Source organism: Notolepis coatsorum, assembly GCF_963971535.1.
Source record: "Notolepis coatsorum genome assembly, chromosome: 2".
Taxonomy (NCBI): Eukaryota; Metazoa; Chordata; class Actinopteri; order Aulopiformes; family Paralepididae; genus Notolepis; species Notolepis coatsorum.
Window position 1 is genome coordinate 181,957,768 of NC_140166.1, and position 20,587 is coordinate 181,978,354.

Here is a 20,587-nt window from a genome sequence, read left to right on the forward strand (position 1 = left end):
TCTCTCTCTCTCTCTCTCTCTCTCTCTCTCTCTCTCTCTCTCTCTCTCTCTCTCTCTCTCTCCCTTTCTTTCCCTCCCTATAGTTCTCTGCCTGAAACCCTGTTTGAGGAAGTGTTGGGTTACACTATGCCTACATCCCCGACACACACGCAGTCAAGTTTGTGTATGTGTGTGTGTCCGACGAGGGAGATGGCGCACACACATTACACACACTTCTGCAGTCCCTCCCGCCGTCCCTCTATCTCTCTCTCTATCTCTCCCTCTCGCTCGTTCTCTGCCTGTGAAACCTGTTTGAGGAAGTGTCGGGTTACACTGCACTACAACCATAGAGGGGGCGTTACTGCAGATCAATGCTATGTCGACGTCACAGAAACCGTCAAATCAGAACAGTTTAGTTGAGTGAGGGAAGATCTCGTGAACTCGAGACTAGACTGATGAGTCAATATGGTAATTAGAGACACAGACCCATTGATACTAACCTGTATTACTATAAAACCATGCTAAACACAGAAAGAAGGCATTTATAATGCATGTCCCCTTTAAATCAACTTTGCAGCCCCTGTCAACTGTCAAATGATGTCACCTGTCAACTTCAATATATATTCAACAATTCTAGAACATTTAATGGTCTAGAATGTTCTATTATGACATCATACTGTGACATCACAAATGTTTGAGAATGTTCTATTATGACATCATACTGTGACATCACAACGGAACATGTTTGAGTTCCATTTGAATAATATAAATAATATGTATGGTAAGTGTAACTGAGGGGTACAATTCCCTGACTGTATTACTAGATATGATACTTACTACCACTACCTTTGTACTTAATATTCGGCCACCCAGTACTCGGCATAAATATATTATGATGAACACTGTCACGTAGATGAAACGGATCCAACACAAATGTACGAATTAGAAATAGGTCTTTATTTCTACACAGCGATGGTGTGTAGAGCAAGCACTTAATCAAATCAATCACATTTATGAATGGGAATTAGTATGCACTTTTATGGCAAGAGTATTCGTTGGTATATCAATAGAGAATGTCCAATCTCTGAAGGCGCAGGTGGTACATATACGACCTGGAATAGTTAAGGAATAACAGCAATGATACTTTAATGATTATAGACTGGATACACTAGGGGGGGTTAATCCGGTCGCTTGTAAGCCGACAGGAGTAGGAAGGGGGGGGGGGGGGGGGGTAGAGTCCGGCTGCCTCATCCGGCCAAGGGTATCCCAGGTGAACCCACTGTAGTGCCGTTCAATGCGCCGGCGATCCTTGGACCACAGATGAAAGCAGGTGGACTCTTTGTGGGCCGGCGTCCTCCGGTCCACGGAGGAGAGACGTGAAGCGACCTCGTCTTGCAGAGCGTCTCCTCACCTTGCGTCCTCTCCAGGGGGGGGGGGTTCCAACACACGGCAGTGTCGGGGGTCTTTATCCATGGAATAATCAACGTATACAAAGCATAATCCGTGCCTGGGAAGGCGGGCTGTCGTCGGTAGAATAATCCGGTATACAGGTCCACTCGCTCGTCGGCTCTGGGGCTCCTCGGGTGCAATCTCACATGGGGTCGATCATCCTGGATAAACAGCCAGTTTTCTGCCCGAAACGATGGGGTGCTGACTACGGTAGTATTCTCACCGCACGAAGCACTATATATTAACAGACTATTATTAGCTTAATAGACTACGTCCAACTCGACGATATAGTGCCAAATATGACTATTCAAATATTAATATACACGATGTCTCAATACCGATGGTAGGCCGAACTTGGCCTTACTCCCACACGTGGCGTCGCGGGGAGGCTTTACGTCTGTGACTCTATTGGAGGGTAAGAAACTGGACTGAAAAGGAAGTCCTACTTTAGTAGCGCAGTATATATACGCACTATGAACAAATAGTCCCATTAGTGGTGCGGTAGCCAGATTCCTACGCGGAACTAGGACTTGTTCGTACATGTTGAGCGGTACGTTTGAACTGGGTCTGGGGGGTATGGCAGCCTGGCACCAAGGTCTCGACCAATAGTAGAATGGAGACTATTATGGGATGTTCAGTAGGCTAGAATGGATATTCAATGCATATTGTACAAGGAATATACAAGGGATATCAAGGAATATTAGAGAATATACAAATACAATTAAATATATATATATAATAAATATATATATTCGGTTTAATCTGGCCCTTCACAACAGCCACCCCCTGATTGGTCCCAGACTTAATCAGTTAAGCAGAGACAGATTAATCGCGTTGTCTATTTACACATAAGGGTTTGCTGTAGGGTCAGTCAACTTCACAAAGTCATAGGGTTATAGGGTCATGGTCATCATCGATTGTGTCTGGGAGTCGGGGCAGTTCTATGAGCCTCGCCACGGGACGGGTGTAAGTGCGACCCTGGACAAGCACTTCAGCTGCTCGGACCTTGCCGTCGGCACCGGTGATCACTTTGCTTACGCGGCCGGCCGGCCACATAGCTCTGGGCAGTGATTGATCAATAATCATGACGACTGTTCCTTCTGTCAAATTGTCTCTCTCCTTTACCCACTTCTGGCGGGTCTGTAGAGACGGTAGGTAGTGCAGTAGGAAACTGCTCCAAAACTTGTCGGCTAATACTTGGCTGTACCTCCACATTCGTCGGCCGTTCGCTTCTTCAGGCCGGTACATTGTCTGGGGTAACGCGGGATCTAGCCGCCCCATCAGGAGTGTGTTGGGGGTAACTGGGTCGATATCCGCCACATCACTGGAGACATATCCGAGGGGCTTCGAGTTAAGTACTCCCTCAATCTCCGTGAGGACTGTCATTAGGACTTCTTCCGCCACAGTCTGGGCCCCAAGTACTGCGTACAGGGCTGTCTTTATGGAGCGCACTTCTCGTTCCCAAGTGCCACCGAAGTGGGGTGCGTTTGGGGGGTTGAATTGGAAATCAACCTGTGCTGGAGCGAGGTGGGTCTTAAGTTCTGGGCCCATAGCTTGGAAGCTCTCTCTCAGCTCTCTTTCGCCGCCTTTGAAGTTTGTCCCATGATCGGACAATAGGGTAGACGGTCTTCCTTTCCGTGATGTGAATCTACGGAAGGCCATAAGGAATGAGTCTGTGCTCATGGTCGGGAGAAGCTCGATGTGTATCGCTCTGGTGGTCATGCATTTGAATACAATACCCCACCGCTTCTCGGTTCCTCTTCCTTTCTTTATGTGCAGCGGGCCAAAGCAGTCCATACCCGTTGAGTGGAATGGCTTGTCACCGATTCGGAGGCGACATGGAGGAAGGTCAGCCATCCTTGGTATGCTGGGCTGCGCGCGCCACTTGCGGCAGTCTAGACATGTTCGCTGGAAGCGTCGTACCGCCTCTCTTCCTTGTAGGATCCAGTAACGACGTCTGATTTCCGCGAAGACTCTTTCTGCTCCGGCGTGATGTACATCCTCATCGTATTTCTTTATAATCAGCTCTGTGACCTTGTGTCGGCTGTTCAATACGATCGGGTATTTAATGTCATCCGGTAGATTGGGGGCTCTGCGTAGGCGACCACCCACTCTGATGAGGGTATGAGCGTCGCTCTCGGGGGCCAGATGAAATAATCTGCTGTCGGATGGGACGGGCTTTCCTCCCTGTAGACAGGCCAATTCATCGGGGAACGAGTCTCTCTGGGCTCGCTGCAGTAGAAGCAATTCTGCTTCCTCGTAGTTAGCTGCTGACATTTCAGCGGGGGACTTACACTCCGGGTGGTGCCGCAGGAATGTCCTTTGTTGTGCACTCTCTATGGACGTGCAATCGTCTATGTTAGGGTCGGTGGAGGCTACAGTGCTCAATCCACAGAACACAGACTTCTTATTTTCCACCTCCTCTGGACTTGCTTCCCTCGGGATAGGCATGGGCCACTGTCCTTCCGGGAGTCTTAGGAATGCGGGGCCGTCACTGTAAGCATTGTGACGGGTGAGGTCATCTAGGGGCATTCCCCGGGTGATGACGTCAGCTGGGTTCTGTTTTGTATCAACGTAGCGCCACTCTGTTTCTCCGGTTAACTCTTCGGTTAAGTCTTGAATCTCGGTGACTCTGACTCCCACGAAGACTTTGTACTTGCATGAGTCCGATTTGATCCAGGCGAGTACTGTCGTGGAATCTGACCACAGGATTGTTCTAGACACCGGTATGGTGAGCTCACGTTGGATGAGCGTGGCTAGGTGCGCTCCGGCTAGGGCTGCGCAGAGCTCTAGGCGTGGGATAGATTGTTGCTTGCGTGGGGCTATTCTCGAGCGGGCGAGGACAAATGCTGTGTAGATCTCTCCCCCCTTTTCTTGGGCCCGCAAGTAGGCTACTGATCCGTATGCGACCTCTGAGGCGTCACTGAAGACGTGTAAGTCCATTTTACATGTCTCTGGCCTCACCGTGGGTGGGAAGTAGCTTCGGCGCATATTAACGCCTGGGAGTGAGTGGAGCTCCATCTCCCACTCTCTCCAGGTGGATGCAAGGTGTGCGGGAATGGGGTCGTCCCAGCCCTGGTCCTTGTCCCACAATGCTCGTACAATCATTTTTGCCCTGGTGGTGTACGGTAGAATACATCCTAGCGGGTCATATTGTCGGGCGAGTGTTGTGTACACACTCCGTCTGGTGGTCGGCGCCGCCGCCGGCCTTCCCTGGTCCGTAGTCAGGGGCTTGTGTCTGTAGTGAAGCGAATCTGTTTTGAATCGCCACACCAATCCCAGGGTCATCTCCTGGGCTTCTCCCGGGATTGTAGCCATCCAGGTCTCGCTGCTGGCTGCCTTGTCCTCGGAGGAGAGGCTGCGCAGTACTTGCGGATCGCTGCTGGCCCACTGCCTGAGATCAAAGCCGCCTTTGATCAATGAGGCGCAGAGTTTAATCAGGAGAGCCTCGGCTTCTTCCTGGGTTGAAAGGCTTTGTAGACAGTTGTCTACGTAGAAGCTGTTCTTTACGCTGTGTCGGACCTCTTCGTCCGCTGCTGGGTCCTCTGCTACATGTTTCTGTAGTGCAAATGTAGCACAGCAGGGGCTGCACGTCGTTCCGAAGGGGAGGACTTCCCATTGGTAGATGGCTGGGTGCTCATCTCCTGGCTTCTCTCTCCATAGGAACCGTAACAGGGGCTTGTCCTCCTCTACTAATCTCACCTGCAGGAACATTCCCTTAATGTCCCCGCTGATGGCCACCTTTTCCTGGCGGAAGCGGAGTAGAACGCCGAGTAGGGAGGGGCCGAGTGTGGGACCGGGCAGTAACTCTTTATTCAGATTTTGGGATCCGATCTGGTAGCTGCAGTTAAATACTATGCAGTCTTTACCGTTGTGATGGACCTTGTGGTGAGGCACGTACCACGATTCAGTGGTCTGGTCAGCCTCTTTAATGTCCATCTTTGTGACGTGTCCCGCTGTGATGAGCTTCTCAATCTCAGCGCGGTATACACTCTCTTGGGCGGGGTTCTTGGCTAAGCGCCGCTCCGTGTTCAGCAGGTACCGTTCTGTGGCGTCTGTCTTGGCGTGGAAAGTAGGCATTCCTTCTCGCCGCAGGAGTGGCGTGGCGTATCTCAACACGCCGTTGACCGGGACTCTCTTGGTCCCTGTCTCGAGGAGGTGAATGGCGTAAATGTCATCTTTAGAGCGAATGTCTTTCTTTCCGTTCTTAAAGGGCATTTGTTCCAAGGTCCATAACCGCTCTACGTGTTGCAGGAGTGCGGTTTCTCCCTCTGTGACTCGGTAGTGGAGACATCTAGTGGCTGTACTTCGGTTGAGAGATTTGGCGAGCGGGCCTTGGAGAGTCCATCCCAAACGGGTCTCGACTGCTGCAGGACAGCCTCGGGGTCCGGTATGAACCCGGTCTATCGGGACAATGAGGTCTGCATGGTCGGAGCCTATCAACAGGGTCGGCATAGCATTGTCTATGAGCGGGATCGGTAACTTGCGCAGATGTGCATATTTCTCCATCAGCTTGGCGACGGGGTATGTGTACCGCGACAGTCCTATTTCTTGGCTGGTGAAAGCGTCTGTAATCTGGTACCGTCGCTCAGGCTGGCCGCTTGCTGCGATAGAGAATGAGACATTCTCGCCCTTTATCGTCTTCAAATCTCGTCTTATTGTCCGAATTGTCATTTGGGTTTCGCTTCCCCGCAGCCCTAGCTGGGCCGCAGCGGAGGTGAGCAGAAGGGTCTTCTCTGACCCGTCATCGAGGACGGCGTAAGTGTCCAGGACTTTATTCTGGTAGCTTAGTGTCACACGCACTACTTTTAGGAGTACTCGGGCTCCACTGCTGCTGGCGGGATCGATGTACATGACGCTCGCTTTGCTGCTGGATGGTGCGGGTGAAGGGCGCCGTCTGTTACTGTCGTGAAGTATGTCCAGATGGGCTCCATCGCACTTGGTGCACCTTTTCTTTAAGCGGCATTCGGCTGCCATGTGTGAGCGCGCACAGCGAAAACAGCGCTTGTTGGACTTTATCCATTGACTTGCTTCCTCCGCGTTCAGCTTGGGGAAGGAGTCACATTGCGCTAGCCAGTGTTCTTTCTCACAGTAGGGGCACACTATCTTCCACTTCTCCGTTCTGGAGGGGGTACTGTGGCTCCTGCTGCTTGGTACTGACTCCGATTGGTGCATCACAGTCACCGATCTTCTTCCATCATTTAGTCGTCTGGTTCCTTCTCTGGAGCCAGGGGTGCTCCGTCCGAATGTATCTAGCCGTAGGCTGCTGACTTCTCTCGCCAGGAAGTCTGCCAGATCGAGGAGGTTCGGCTCGGGGCCACTCGGGCCTCGGTGGTCTCTCCGCCGCCCAAAACGCTCCTGTCGAGCGGGCGGCAGCTTCTCCAAGATCCTTTCCACACTTGAGTTGGCGTAAAGTTCATGCCTCCCCTTCTCTCCCTGCGCTCCCAACATCCCTACCAGGGACTGCACTCCGATGGACAGGTCGTCCAGTGCTCGATTGTCTATTGCTGGGGGTAAGCGGTCGATGTGTCGGATCTCCTGGATCACGTAATCCCATATGCGCCCATACCTCTGGTCCAATGCTGCCAGCGCTGCTGTGTATGGGGTGGTGGAAGTCGCGTAGGCGAGCGCTATATTATGTGCGCGGGGTACCTTTAAGTGCTTCAGTAGGATGGCGTATTTATGGCGTTCATCCAATACATCCACCAACATGGTCTCCAGACACATGCGGAGTTCTGTATACTGGGCCTGGTTCTCTTGGGTGAAGTCGGGTACCATAGGCGTGCCAATGTATGACGCTGACTGTGGATACATCGGCGAGCGTTGGGGGAGAGGCCTCCTAGGCGAGTCTCCTCCCGCTCCTTGGTATGGGCTGGTACCGGCAGTGTACCATGGCCCGCTTGTCCAGGTGCTGTTCCTCGGTGCGGGTCGTGCGTCGTGCTCACCCGGGTATAGAGTCGGGGGTCTGTAGCGCAGCTCCGCGGGAGTATAGCCTGGGCTGTACCGGACCTCCTGGTCCGGTAGAGTACTGTGCTGTCGTCGGGCGTGGTTCTCCTCCTCTTCCTCTTCGTCTTCAGTTAGGTCATCCAGTGCTTGTAGTCTCTGGTTTAGCCTCTCCACAGGATATGCTGCTCCTTCCCGGTTGCTAGGTCTCGCTTGGACCGGTGGGGGGAGGTGGTCTGTGGGGGGTATAGACCTCGTCTGTTGGTCAAGTTCAGGGTTGTTTACTCGGCTAGGGGATGCCGCCCTGGAGGTGTGTCTAGACGAGTTCCTGGAGCCTCTGGCGGAGGGAGAGGGTGTTGTCCGTCTGATCAGCTGTTCTATTAGTTGCGCTTGCTGTCTGTCGCGCTCTGCGTCCCGTAGAGCACCAGCAGCTGCTCGCTGGCTGTCTGCTCGGTCTCGGGCCACATTCTCTTCCCTCTGAATGCGTCTTATTTCTAGACGTATATGCTCTTCTTCGCTCCGCTGCTGGATCTGCAGTCGGTCGCGTTCAGCAGCGGCGTTCAGGCTGATGAGGAAGGCCTGCTGTAGGGTCCTCTCTGCCTCGCTGGGAGAAGGCGGTTGTATAGGGGAGCCTTCCCTCGGGGTACTCCTTGCGGAGCCTTGGAGCTCTATCTCCACGGTGCTCTCCCCGTCTTCTTCCGTGCCGAGTTCTCTCTCGGTAGCGTTGTATTCCTCCCGGGACTCATCGGGGACTACTTCTTCAGTACTGGCGGGGTGTGAAGTCATGTCTGGTTCCCACTGGTCCCCACCGTGAACTTGGTCAGTTACATTAGAACCCGTAGGGGCCTCTATGGTCGGGGTAGTCTGGGCGTTGGGGTTAGACATACTTTTACTTTCTAGTTTTACCGCGTTTACTGTTAGTAGAAGACTAGGTTGTTGACTGACAGTGTAAGCCTCTAAGTACTGAGGGAGCCGTCGTTCGCGCTGCGGGCGTTGGTTAGGAGGATCGTTTCGTGGAGTGTTCATCATAGGCCATTTCAATATTAATAACACTATATTAATATTACACTAATTACCCTCCGGCTCGAAGGACCAATTGTAACTGAGGGGTACAATTCCCTGACTGTATTACTAGATATGATACTTACTACCACTACCTTTGTACTTAATATTCGGCCACCCAGTACTCGGCATAAATATATTATGATGAACACTGTCACGTAGATGAAACGGATCCAACACAAATGTACGAATTAGAAATAGGTCTTTATTTCTACACAGCGATGGTGTGTAGAGCAAGCACTTAATCAAATCAATCACATTTATGAATGGGAATTAGTATGCACTTTTATGGCAAGAGTATTCGTTGGTATATCAATAGAGAATGTCCAATCTCTGAAGGCGCAGGTGGTACATATACGACCTGGAATAGTTAAGGAATAACAGCAATGATACTTTAATGATTATAGACTGGATACACTAGGGGGGGTTAATCCGGTCGCTTGTAAGCCGACAGGAGTAGGAAGGGGGGGGGGGGGGTAGAGTCCGGCTGCCTCATCCGGCCAAGGGTATCCCAGGTGAACCCACTGTAGTGCCGTTCAATGCGCCGGCGATCCTTGGACCACAGATGAAAGCAGGTGGACTCTTTGTGGGCCGGCGTCCTCCGGTCCACGGAGGAGAGACGTGAAGCGACCTCGTCTTGCAGAGCGTCTCCTCACCTTGCGTCCTCTCCAGGGGGGGGGGTTCCAACACACGGCAGTGTCGGGGGTCTTTATCCATGGAATAATCAACGTATACAAAGCATAATCCGTGCCTGGGAAGGCGGGCTGTCGTCGGTAGAATAATCCGGTATACAGGTCCACTCGCTCGTCGGCTCTGGGGCTCCTCGGGTGCAATCTCACATGGGGTCGATCATCCTGGATAAACAGCCAGTTTTCTGCCCGAAACGATGGGGTGCTGACTACGGTAGTATTCTCACCGCACGAAGCACTATATATTAACAGACTATTATTAGCTTAATAGACTACGTCCAACTCGACGATATAGTGCCAAATATGACTATTCAAATATTAATATACACGATGTCTCAATACCGATGGTAGGCCGAACTTGGCCTTACTCCCACACGTGGCGTCGCGGGGAGGCTTTACGTCTGTGACTCTATTGGAGGGTAAGAAACTGGACTGAAAAGGAAGTCCTACTTTAGTAGCGCAGTATATATACGCACTATGAACAAATAGTCCCATTAGTGGTGCGGTAGCCAGATTCCTACGCGGAACTAGGACTTGTTCGTACATGTTGAGCGGTACGTTTGAACTGGGTCTGGGGGGTATGGCAGCCTGGCACCAAGGTCTCGACCAATAGTAGAATGGAAACTATTATGGGATGTTCAGTAGGCTAGAATGGATATTCAATGCATATTGTACAAGGAATATACAAGGGATATCAAGGAATATTAGAGAATATACAAATACAATTAAATATATATATATAATAAATATATATATTCGGTTTAATCTGGCCCTTCACAACAGTAAGACTGTCCCCGAAGCCTGTTTTTGGGATTAAAATTTCGTCAGGGTTCTTCGAACAGACGTTCGAACCTTTCGTTTTTAATAAAAAAAAAAAAAAATTATTTTATAAATTCTTTTTTATATCCTCAAACTAAATCCTCAATTTGAATAAAGTGATTAATTCGATTAAATTAGTCTTTTTTCTTTTAATATTTTGTTAGTGATGTAATCAAAAATAACACTTTGAACAAAAAAAACCCGATAATATACGATTGGTAAACACTGATTAACCAAAACACTTAAAAGAAAACTGGATGAATTATTATAATAATATGTGGTTGGCACTTCTTTATCGTTGCTATTGTAGATAACTGTGGCAATTCTAGAGTTAATACATGTAAAAAATTGTATTCATTGATAACCCAAAAAAATACATTTACTTGAGGAGAGAATGTGTATATCTGTGTTTTAACTTTGTGTACACACTTACCGCCCATAATGGGAGTGTATGCGTTACTCATAAATTGTTTCTGCTTGGGGAGAAGGTTTGGTTTTGGGGAGAGTAATAGGGTTTCCAACCTGCTCTTCTATAAACAAAACAGTGAACAAAATGTGTATTTTAGCAGCTTTAGGGGCTACAGGCGTGTATAGTTCACCAGTTTGATAAGAATCTATTATTTGGGAAACAGAAAATACTCTGTTACACTATAACCACTTGTAGGGCTGGGTGATATGGCCAAAAATTATATCGCGATAACGATATCATATCACGCGATATCCATAATTATCGATATTGTTATAAGTATTAAAAAGAATATATATTTTTTTTTTTTTAAACAACAGATGTATGTTTATTTTGCAGCAATTCTTTGTCGTTGCCGCCATCTTTAGTGTTACAGCCCCTCACACTCCAGTTCTCAGGCTGCAGCTGGTTTGAAAGCGAAAGTAAACAGGCTTCTCTGCTGGCTGTGGCACCAGGGGAGTTGAACAGTTCTGGCTCTGCTAGTTTCTTTTCTATCTTTTGGCGCTTTTTTGGTGGACAAACCACCGCACATGTGCACCGTGACTTGTGACTGGAGACTAGCTCTGCTAGCACACATAGCCTACTGTGTACAGACGGTTTCAAACTGTATTTTACATTAGAAAGCAAACAAAATAAATGGACAAGAGAAAAATAAATCTCAATTTGGTCAGTATTGTCATTTGGACAAGCAAAGCCATTACTTTAAGTTGCAGGCAAGATAGACAAGTCTGTCCACGGTCTCTGGGTTTAACAAAAAATATATATATTTTTTCCGATATCGATTACCGTATTAAAATATATTGCGATAATTATCGTTATCGTTATATCGCCCAGGCCTAACCACTTGAATGTGTAAACACCATGTCTCATGCCTCACCATAGTGTCAACAATATGTATATATATACCATCTTATATATCTTTACATTTTTTTTGGTCTCATGAGTGTTTTACAAAGGTGTGAGAGAGAGAGAGAGACAGACACGATATACTGTAGACAGACAAATGATCAACCATATATCCTTTGCTATTTTAAGCTTGTTCTGGAAGAAATTACTTTGAGTGTCAACCTTTAGTAAAGTCCTGTCTTTAGTTATCCTAAATAAATCTTATACAATTGATATCTTAATTATTATTATTATTATTATTATTATTATTATTATTATTATTAACCTTAGTTGTATAGTGCATAATGAAACGTTTGTCAATCTGTATTGTTCTAGAGAAAGAATGGGCATTAATTCAAGTCAAAGTTAATTTATCATGGATGATTCCATCATTCCAAGCAAAATTATTTTTTATTGTGTTGTTTTCTGTTCAAATAAAAAAAATAAAACACTTGAAGTGACCCCACGCTGGCTATTCTACCTGTCTACATAGCTAGTAGCCTACATTGTGATAGCCTATCCCATTTTGAGCACTGGTTATCCGGATTTGGTAATCCTGAAAAGTTTGTATCCGGATCAGAGTAATCCAATCCGATGTTGCTTTGAAAAAACGGCACAAAAATAAACTGGATTACGTGATCCTGGATAGCAAAACATAAGATTTCCAAATCTGGATCAGTTTTATCCAGATTAAACCTTTTGAACAACTGGGCCCTGGGGCCATGTGATGAGGGATGGCTGGATCCCTCTATCCATAATAGAAGACAGACTGAAATACAAAGCAAGTATATCCTATATGAGCAAGTTCTATATCATACTGGCTCCGCTCAGCGTCATCTGCACTAACCTCACTTCGTGCACAGCACTAAATAAAAATCCACAATGTACCTTTACATACCAGCATCCGTCTGGCCACACCCATATCCGCTACCTTCATAAGCAGGTGTGTGGTCCTACTCGCCTCCTTCTTCACTTTCACCACAAGGAAGTGCCTGTTGTATACCCCACTTGACGAGGTTGTTAAGCTGAAGAAAGTTGAGAGGAAAACAGAAGACGGGAAGATACGTTGACATTATATCTTTATTTTCTCTCTCACTATTTTCGAGAAAATACGGCGATATTGTCTTCGTCACTGGAATGTCTGGAAGATGATGATCATTCTGACCTCCACCGGCTTTTTTCGTATTAGGGGCTTGCGCCGCTGATATACTCCCCAACTGCAGTCCTCCTTGCTGCGGCTGGATGGGTATTGACCCTCCGGTCATACAGCTGGACTGTGGGAGGCACCGGCTGTTGTGAGAAACCGGTTTGCTTCCGTGTTGGGTGAGTACTGTTTTTCTTGCGAGCGCTAGTTGTCTGTTAACGCTATGGGGGTTAGCTGACAATTTTACGAAAGCCGGCCCCCGGACTGGGGTCCTCTGCTCGGCTTCTTAAGCGGCGGACGGAGGATCTTGGTCTGACGCCCATGATGGTCAACCTAGTGGGCGGCGACCGAGACCTGGTTGAACCCAGGATTCTCTGGACAAGCGGATGCTTCTCTGTCCCGTGCAGGCCCCATCTTTCACGTGAATGTGAAAGTACACCCTAAGGCACGAGGAAAAGTGGGCATGGATCTTCGTTATCGGGAGTTCCATGCTCAAGTTGGCTGCAGCCCGGATAGGAATTGTGCCGGCTCCGCTGTATGTCTGGTAAATCACTGTTGAAAACTGTGTTTGACATTTCTTTTTCTCTTCCCTCTTAGGATGGGGAGGGACTTGGACAACGGCCTGTCTGAAGTGTGGCTTGTTATGTCGTTGTGTACAGTTCAGGTGATAGCTGCTTAGCTGGCGTGCTAGTTTGTGGCCTACGGTTGTTAGCCAGTCAGCTGTTAGCTGCGGCGCTAGCTCGTTGTGTTCACTAGGCTAGTAAACGTTAGCTTGTTGCTATCAGTCGGTCGGCTGTTAGCTTAATGCTACACTGTTGGACGTTACTGTGACTATAACATGCCTTTAACACTCTGACTACGACATCATCTTTGACAGAGGATGTTAGTCGACCCTACACCCGGGTGCCATGCCAGCGAGGACTTCGTCAACATGGAGAACGGCGGCTGGGTGGCGTAGCGGACATACCCTCGTCACCAACGCAGGAGATGCTGGGTTCGACTCGGTGTCCCGTTGACCAGTGTTGCAGTCCTCTCGGCCTGCGCTCAGGGTGAAGGTAGGAGTCCTGACCGGACTTTAAACACTTCTTCTTTTCTTCCCTTCTAAATGTTTTGTAATAACAATGTTTCCAAAACATGTGTTGCTGCAATACATTGAGGATATGACGCGTGTTGTGTGTGAATTGTCTTGTCACTGGTATAGCTTCTCTCTCCATAGTAAATCGGCGTTGTTTTTTACATGTGTAAAAATTAACTGGTTAGTTGTGATGAGAACATGTGTGTTCATGTAACGTTGTTCTCGTACCCTGAGGGACTTGTGCTTTTTTCGGGGTAAAAAATGCCGGGTCGGCCCGGGTGTCACAGGGTTGGGCGTTATAGAGACCCTTTGTTGGGTACATGTTGTACCTGGCACTATCATGAAGGGGCTGGTTATCCTTTCTTTTCGCTCCTCTCTCACGCATGGCGAAGAGGGGGCTGTTGGGGTGATCTTTTGGACCTCCTCTGGTGACCCTGTGGGCTTCCCGAGCCGCCGGGCCCGGTCCGAAGTAATGTTTCGTCGACCCGTAGGCCTGGAATAACCCTTTTTGAAAACTGAAACACTTGTACTGCGGTATAGCCAGTGTATACCCGCAGGTGTGTTTTGGAGTTTTTTCTTGAGGGGTTATAGGAACAACCACCGCATGTGGTACCAAGAGGGTGGTTGATTCCCTGGTGTGTTGGAGCAGAGTCAACTCCCGGGGTTACCCGGTTGAGTGTGCCCCTGCACGTTCATGACGTCTGCCAATCGTGTCAGCCTTCTCTGCCTCGACCCCTCTGGGTCAGGGTTTTTTGGTGGAGGCTTTGTCATGGTGCGCAACAATGCCAGCATACGCCCCTTCCACCGGGGTGCTGTTTTCAGTTGACCCCCCTGCTGCCTGGTTTAAGGGATCGACCCCTCTGGGGTCGTCTCCCCGGTGCGCTGCCTGCTTCCGCTGTAGTATAGCCTTTTGAGTGCTTCAAGTTACAGCCATGCTGACTGCCCGTGTTGCAGGGTCAGTGTGCCAGGCGGCGTACTAGTGGGGGGAAGGGCCCGCTCTTGGAGGGGCCCTGTCCGAATACGCTGGCGATGTGGGGGGCGGTGTCACTAAGTGACGGCCTGGTGAGGTCTTGATGCTTTGGCGTCATTGACCTCTCCGGGCCCCCTTTTTCCGGGGGATCCAGTCCCTTCAGTGGGTCTGGGTCTTCCTTCGCGCTCCGCTGCTACGGCCTTGCCACGGGGTTGAGTTTGCTCTTGACCCCGTGATTTTGGGGGCAGTAACGAGGGTTGTTCCTTCCGTTCGTTCCCTGCTGGCATGCGGGTTGTGCGTGTGCGTAGTCGTGGGGTCAAGCCACGGTCTGCTCACCCTGTGCGTTGAGTTGCTCGAGTTTCTCTTCGCACGGTCGGATCCGTCTCCCTCCCGTCCTCCAATATGGAGGGTATCCTCCATTAGGGAGGGTCGGGGGGCTCGGTCCTCTCCGGTCTGATGGTTGTGGGGGGCCTCAGCGGGGTACATTTGTCGAGCTTCAGGCTCCCGCTCAGCTCCTGTAGTGCAGATGACGCTGAGCGGAGCCAGTATGATATAGAACGTAAGGTTATGTATATAACCAAGTTCTATGAATACTGGTGACGCTCAGCGTCGGGACGCCACTGCGGCCCTTGACCTCGCCTTGTGGTGAAAGTTTGGGAAGGAGGCGAGTAGGTGACCACACACCTGCTTATGAAGGTAGCGGATAGGGGTGTGGCCAGACGGATGCTGGTATGTAACGGTACATTGTGGATTTTTATTCAGTGCTGTGCACGAAGTGAGGTTAGTGCAGATGACGCTGAGCGTCACCAGTATTCATAGAACTTGGTTATATACATAACCTTACGATATATATATATATATTTTTTGTATTAACTGATTGAAAATAAGTACTGTACAGGTTCTGTAATGTGTATGTGTGCGTGTGAGTGAGACACAGAGAGAGAGAGAGAGAGAGAGAGAGAGAGAGAGAGAGAGAGAGAGAGAGAGAGAGAGAGAGAGAGAGAGAGAGAGAGAGAGAGAGAGAGAGAGAGAGAGAGAAGCATTAGAACACATTAGTCCACACTCTATGAATAAATTATAGATGCCAGACTAGGGGGTCCAGGCTTCGTGCAGAACAAACCACAGTGCAGCAGTCACTCATCCCTGAAAGCCATTGCTGTCCCATATGATACCAATGACTTTTCAACAGTGGTTTATTCCTGTACCTGTTATTATACGCATGAAGTGAAGGCTCGCTGGCCGAAGAGGTACACAGTTCCTTTACTTGTTTAAAAGTAGAAATACCCTCCGATAAAAGTCCTCCATTCAAAATTCTGTTTAAGTAGAGACTACTATACTACTATGCACTCAAGACTGTAGAACTCAAGTTCAACACTGTTTGATGAACAATGTTACTTAGCTGCCAGAGTTGTAGGCTACCCTTCCTGCTGACTTGTTGAACAGAACTTGCAAGTCGCTTTGGATAAGCGTCATCTAAAAAATTACTAAATGTAAATGTAGAGAAATATTTTATATTGAATGTTCTTCAAAAAGTAAAAGTATGCATTTTACATGATGTTTGTGTAAAATAAAAATAAAACATTCTCTTGCTTTCTCTATCTCTCTTGCTCTCTCTCTCTTTGTATTTTATGCTTGACCAAAACTTCTATCCAATCAGAATGTGTGAAAGCCACACCCACTTATATAACCATCAGTCGCAGCCTGACCTTCACAGAAATAACATCTCTCATTTGTGCCTCTTCCTTTGTTGAATTTGTGTGCATGTCACTGTGACCGATCGTATGTTACTCCTTCTGCGTTGTGTTAAATGTCGATGCCCCGAGGGAGTTTCGAACGCGGGTCTCCCAAGCCGTGGGCGACAACATAGACCGCTGCACTAAGAGGTAAATTCACTCCTGGGTACCGTATCTATGTGTCTTTTAACCCTGTTATGGGGAAGTGAGTTTAACTCGCAGCCCGCTTACTGCCACAGTCACTTCACAACACACACGTTCATCATGACTGTGGATATTACTCACGGACCTCCGTTACACATGCATCTACACAACCACACACACATCTGCATATTCCACTGTTCGGTCAACTGGTATACCTCAATAAATATTCCTGGATAGTAAAGTTCTCATCTCTGGCTAGATTCTTACGAGCGGACACCCTGCCAGTTCAGATCAGTTTAAAGTGTTTTTCTTTTTACATCCAGTGCTTGGGAGCGTTCAACCCTTGAACCATTAACCTCTAAATGTTATGTTAAAGTGGTATGTGGTCCAGTTCTGCTGGCTCTGATTAAGTCATCTTGAGGTTGGCAGGCTTCAGGTTTGAAAGTAGATTAGATTAGATTGAAATGTATTGTAATTTTACAGCACAAGTACAGTACAATGAAAAGAAGTTGGCATCTAACCAGAGTGTAAGGTAATAGTAAAGTGGTAGGTAGTTATGATTAGTGTAAGGCAGTTGTAGGCAGTAGATCAAAGTACATGATCTTCATACATTTTTGCCATGTTTTCTATACAAAATATTGTTCTTCAAAGTAACTAGTAACTGATGATGTTACGGACTGTGTCCTTATGTGTATATATATGTAACGGATGGTATCGTGAAGCGCAGTCAAGAAGGGCTGGGGTGAGTAGCAGTGCTATGGGTTAAACTCACTCTCACATCCTCAAAAGACGCATAGACCCAGTACTTAGAAGTGAATACACCTCTTGGTATAGCAGTCTGTGTTGCTGCCTGCGGTGTGGGAGACCAGGGTTCGACTCCCACTCCGGGCATCGAAGTTTGAGGTGATGTTGTCACAACCGTTACAATGGTGCCGAATCCGATTGACCCGGATGCCTTGGGTGGAGTGGAGTGAGTTTCAGAAGGTGAGTGTAACAGATGGTATTGTGAAGCGCAGTCAAGAAGGGCTGGGGTGAGTAGCGGTGCTATGGGTTAAACTCACTCTCACATCCTCAAAAAACGCATAGACCCAGTACTTAGAAGTGGATTCACCTCTTGGTATATCGGTCTGTGTTGCTGCCTGCGGTGTGGGAGACCGGGGTTCGACTCCCACTCGGGCCATCGAAGTTTGAGGTGACGTTGTCACAACTGTTACATATATATGGGGGTTATGTATGTTATCTGTGTGTATATAGGCATGTTCTGTGTTGCTGTGTTTTTGTTCATTGGTGAAATAAATACTATTTTGCTAATTGTTTCATGGTTTTGTGTCACTGCACCCTCACCTAACGTGTCTGTGGCCTTGTGTTGCGTCCCCTTACTGGGGTGCGTAACATATAATGGGGGCTTGTTAATAGGCGACAGACATTTGGTGTTGGTGTGCGGTGGGCACGTTAAGTAGGCTGGTATTAGTGTTAATTTGTTTAGGTATGGTTGCGCTGGTTGCTCTTTAGTTATGCCATGTTTTGAGGTTTTTGAAAGCCCGGCTATTTTTCAACATAGTGTGTTGGCTCCAATGCTCCCTGAGGTGTTACATATTTGTGCAGTCATCCGTGCTCAAGCACGTAGTTTGGGTGAAGTAGGGCGATGTTCCTGAGGTGGTAGAAAGAGTTTTTGTATAGTTGATTTATGTGCGCCTCAAAGGTCAGGTGAGGGTCCATTTTTACCCCTAGGTTGGTGATTGTTGGTGACAGGGTGATGTTTTGGCCGGAAAAGGTGATGGTGGTGATGGTGGATGAGCGAACCTGGTGTGGGGTGCCAATAATAATGGCTTCAGTTTTAGAACGGTTTAACTGTAAGAAGTTGTGCTTCATCCACGCCTTGGTCTCCTCAAGGCAGGTGGTCAGAGTGGAAGATGGCAGAACTGTGGATGGGGTAGGGTTTATTTTTAGGTAGAGTTGGGTGTCATCAGCGTAGCAGTGGAATGATATTCCATGCCGGCTGATGACAGAGGGTGAATAGGGTGGGGCCGAGGACTGATCCTTGTGGGACACCACAGGTGACATGATGGGTGTCAGACCTTGCCTCTCCCAAGGAGACATACTCCGTTCTTCCGGTGAGGTAGGATCTGAACCAATCAAGGACAGAGTCTGAAAGTCTGATGGTTGATTGGAGCCGGTGAAGGAGGATGTCATGATCGACGGTGTCGAAAGCTGCTGTGAGGTCAAGGAAGATGAGGAGTGAAGGAGAGCCAGCATCAGCCGTCATCAGTACCCCTAGACATGTAGTGTCAACAGCGCCCCTTGTCATGTCAATGCTACCAAGAGAGGTATGAGGAAATGGAAGGTGGTGGTTCTGATCTGGTTAGTTGATGGCAGTGGTAGAGTATTTTGTGTTATGATGTAAGATGCTGGATTGTGTCTTACTTAAATTAAGGTTGTGCTGTGACCCCTTTTGTTCCCCAGGTCATTATCTTTATAGTGGGTTCTTTGAAGAAAAAAATGTGGGAATATTGAGTGTTTGTGTTCTTTAAGTAAAAAAAAAATACATTTTGGGAAATTTGGATGTTATGTGTTTATCGCCAGCCAGCCAGTTACGGAGTGTTACGGACTGTGTCCTTGTGTGTATATATATATGGGGGTTATGTATGTTATCTGTGTGTATATAAGCATGTTTTGGTTGTTCTGTTTTTGTCTCCCTCCTGTGTAACATATCCCATTCTCAGGGCCCTGTTTCTTGTACGTGGTTCAACTAAGTCGATCAAGATGTCATTATCCAGCTTCAGTTAACCCGATGTTTGAAGCCGGGATTTTCCTGTTCCAAGAAGGTGGATTCAGTCTCGTTAACTCAAGCCAGACTTGATTCTCAGGATCAGTGCGCGCGCCCGCCTCAGCTGAGAAGACAGCAGGTGTCGATCGCAGAAATCCTGATTCTCTAGCGGCATTGATTGATTAATTGATTTAAAACTTTATTAACATATTGCAGTACGGCTCAATCGCCTCGCCGACAAGTTAAATGCGTTATCTATAGGCTAATTTTAAGTCCCTCATTACCTCAATCAATCAGATTATATTTCTTTAAACTTGCCTGCTGGATTGAATAATCAAATGAGATCTTGCTAGCGAAAATAATTAGTTAACTGTTATACAGAATTACGATACGGCTCTCTTACCCATTGATTGATGTATAGTCAATCTTTAACTTATCTCCAATGTGGTCTAACGGGTTGTTCTTTTGACTTTCACACAGACGACCGGGGTTCAAGACCCTAGTCGTCTCCTTCTTTTTGCAATATAGGAATAATTCAATTTGGTGCACGTTGAGAGCTATATAAAGAATGACATCCTCAATGCATGTAGATTTATAATATTTTAACTTAAAACCAGGCTACTTTGGCGTATAATCATTAATATTATATTCAAAAAAATCATATTGGAAAGACCGGGTTTTGAACCCCAGTCGCTGGGTTGGCAGGCTTGAGCACTACCGCTGGACCACTGTGCCAGATGGGATAAATTCATTGTTTATACATTAATGAACGAGAGACCCGTGTTTAGAATATCCTTTGTTATGAATGAAGTTTATCTCTTTATCCTCATTCATTAATGTGACGTCAACGGCTCATTCAATTTCTCAAATACGTCAAACAGCGCATCTCATCAGACATCTTAATCCCAGTTACAATTAAAATAACCACATAATGTATACATCGCACGAGCGAGCGCCACCGTCGCCACGGTATATATAACGTGCATTATTTAGGACAAAGTGAATTTAGTATCAGCATTTTGGGTCTATTTTACATTTCAAAAGCCCCCTCTGGAAGAATGGAGCACAAGAACGTAATTCAGAATGGTATAATGCAGATCGTAGACTGTGGGAATAGTTTCAGGAAACGGGCCGTCACTTCTTTGCGGGGGCGTGGCGATGGTTCAGGCTAAGTTGAACTTGAACTCTGCTTTCGACCAGGCTCAAACTTTTGGATATGTTGTCATGGTGATTTGGAAAATCCACGTACATGAAACCGGAAAGTCCGGCTAACCCAGTTATCCAGTTAAAGTTATCCGGCTAACTCAGTTATCCAGGTACAAGAAACAGGGCCCAGGTGTCTCCCAGTTGCAGCACCAGCAGCCAGCTGGTCAATCAGCAACTCACCCCAGTGCAACGGCAGCTGAAGTTGATCTGCAATCAACATCCACTCTCCCTTTATATATCCCATTTTGGGCAGTGT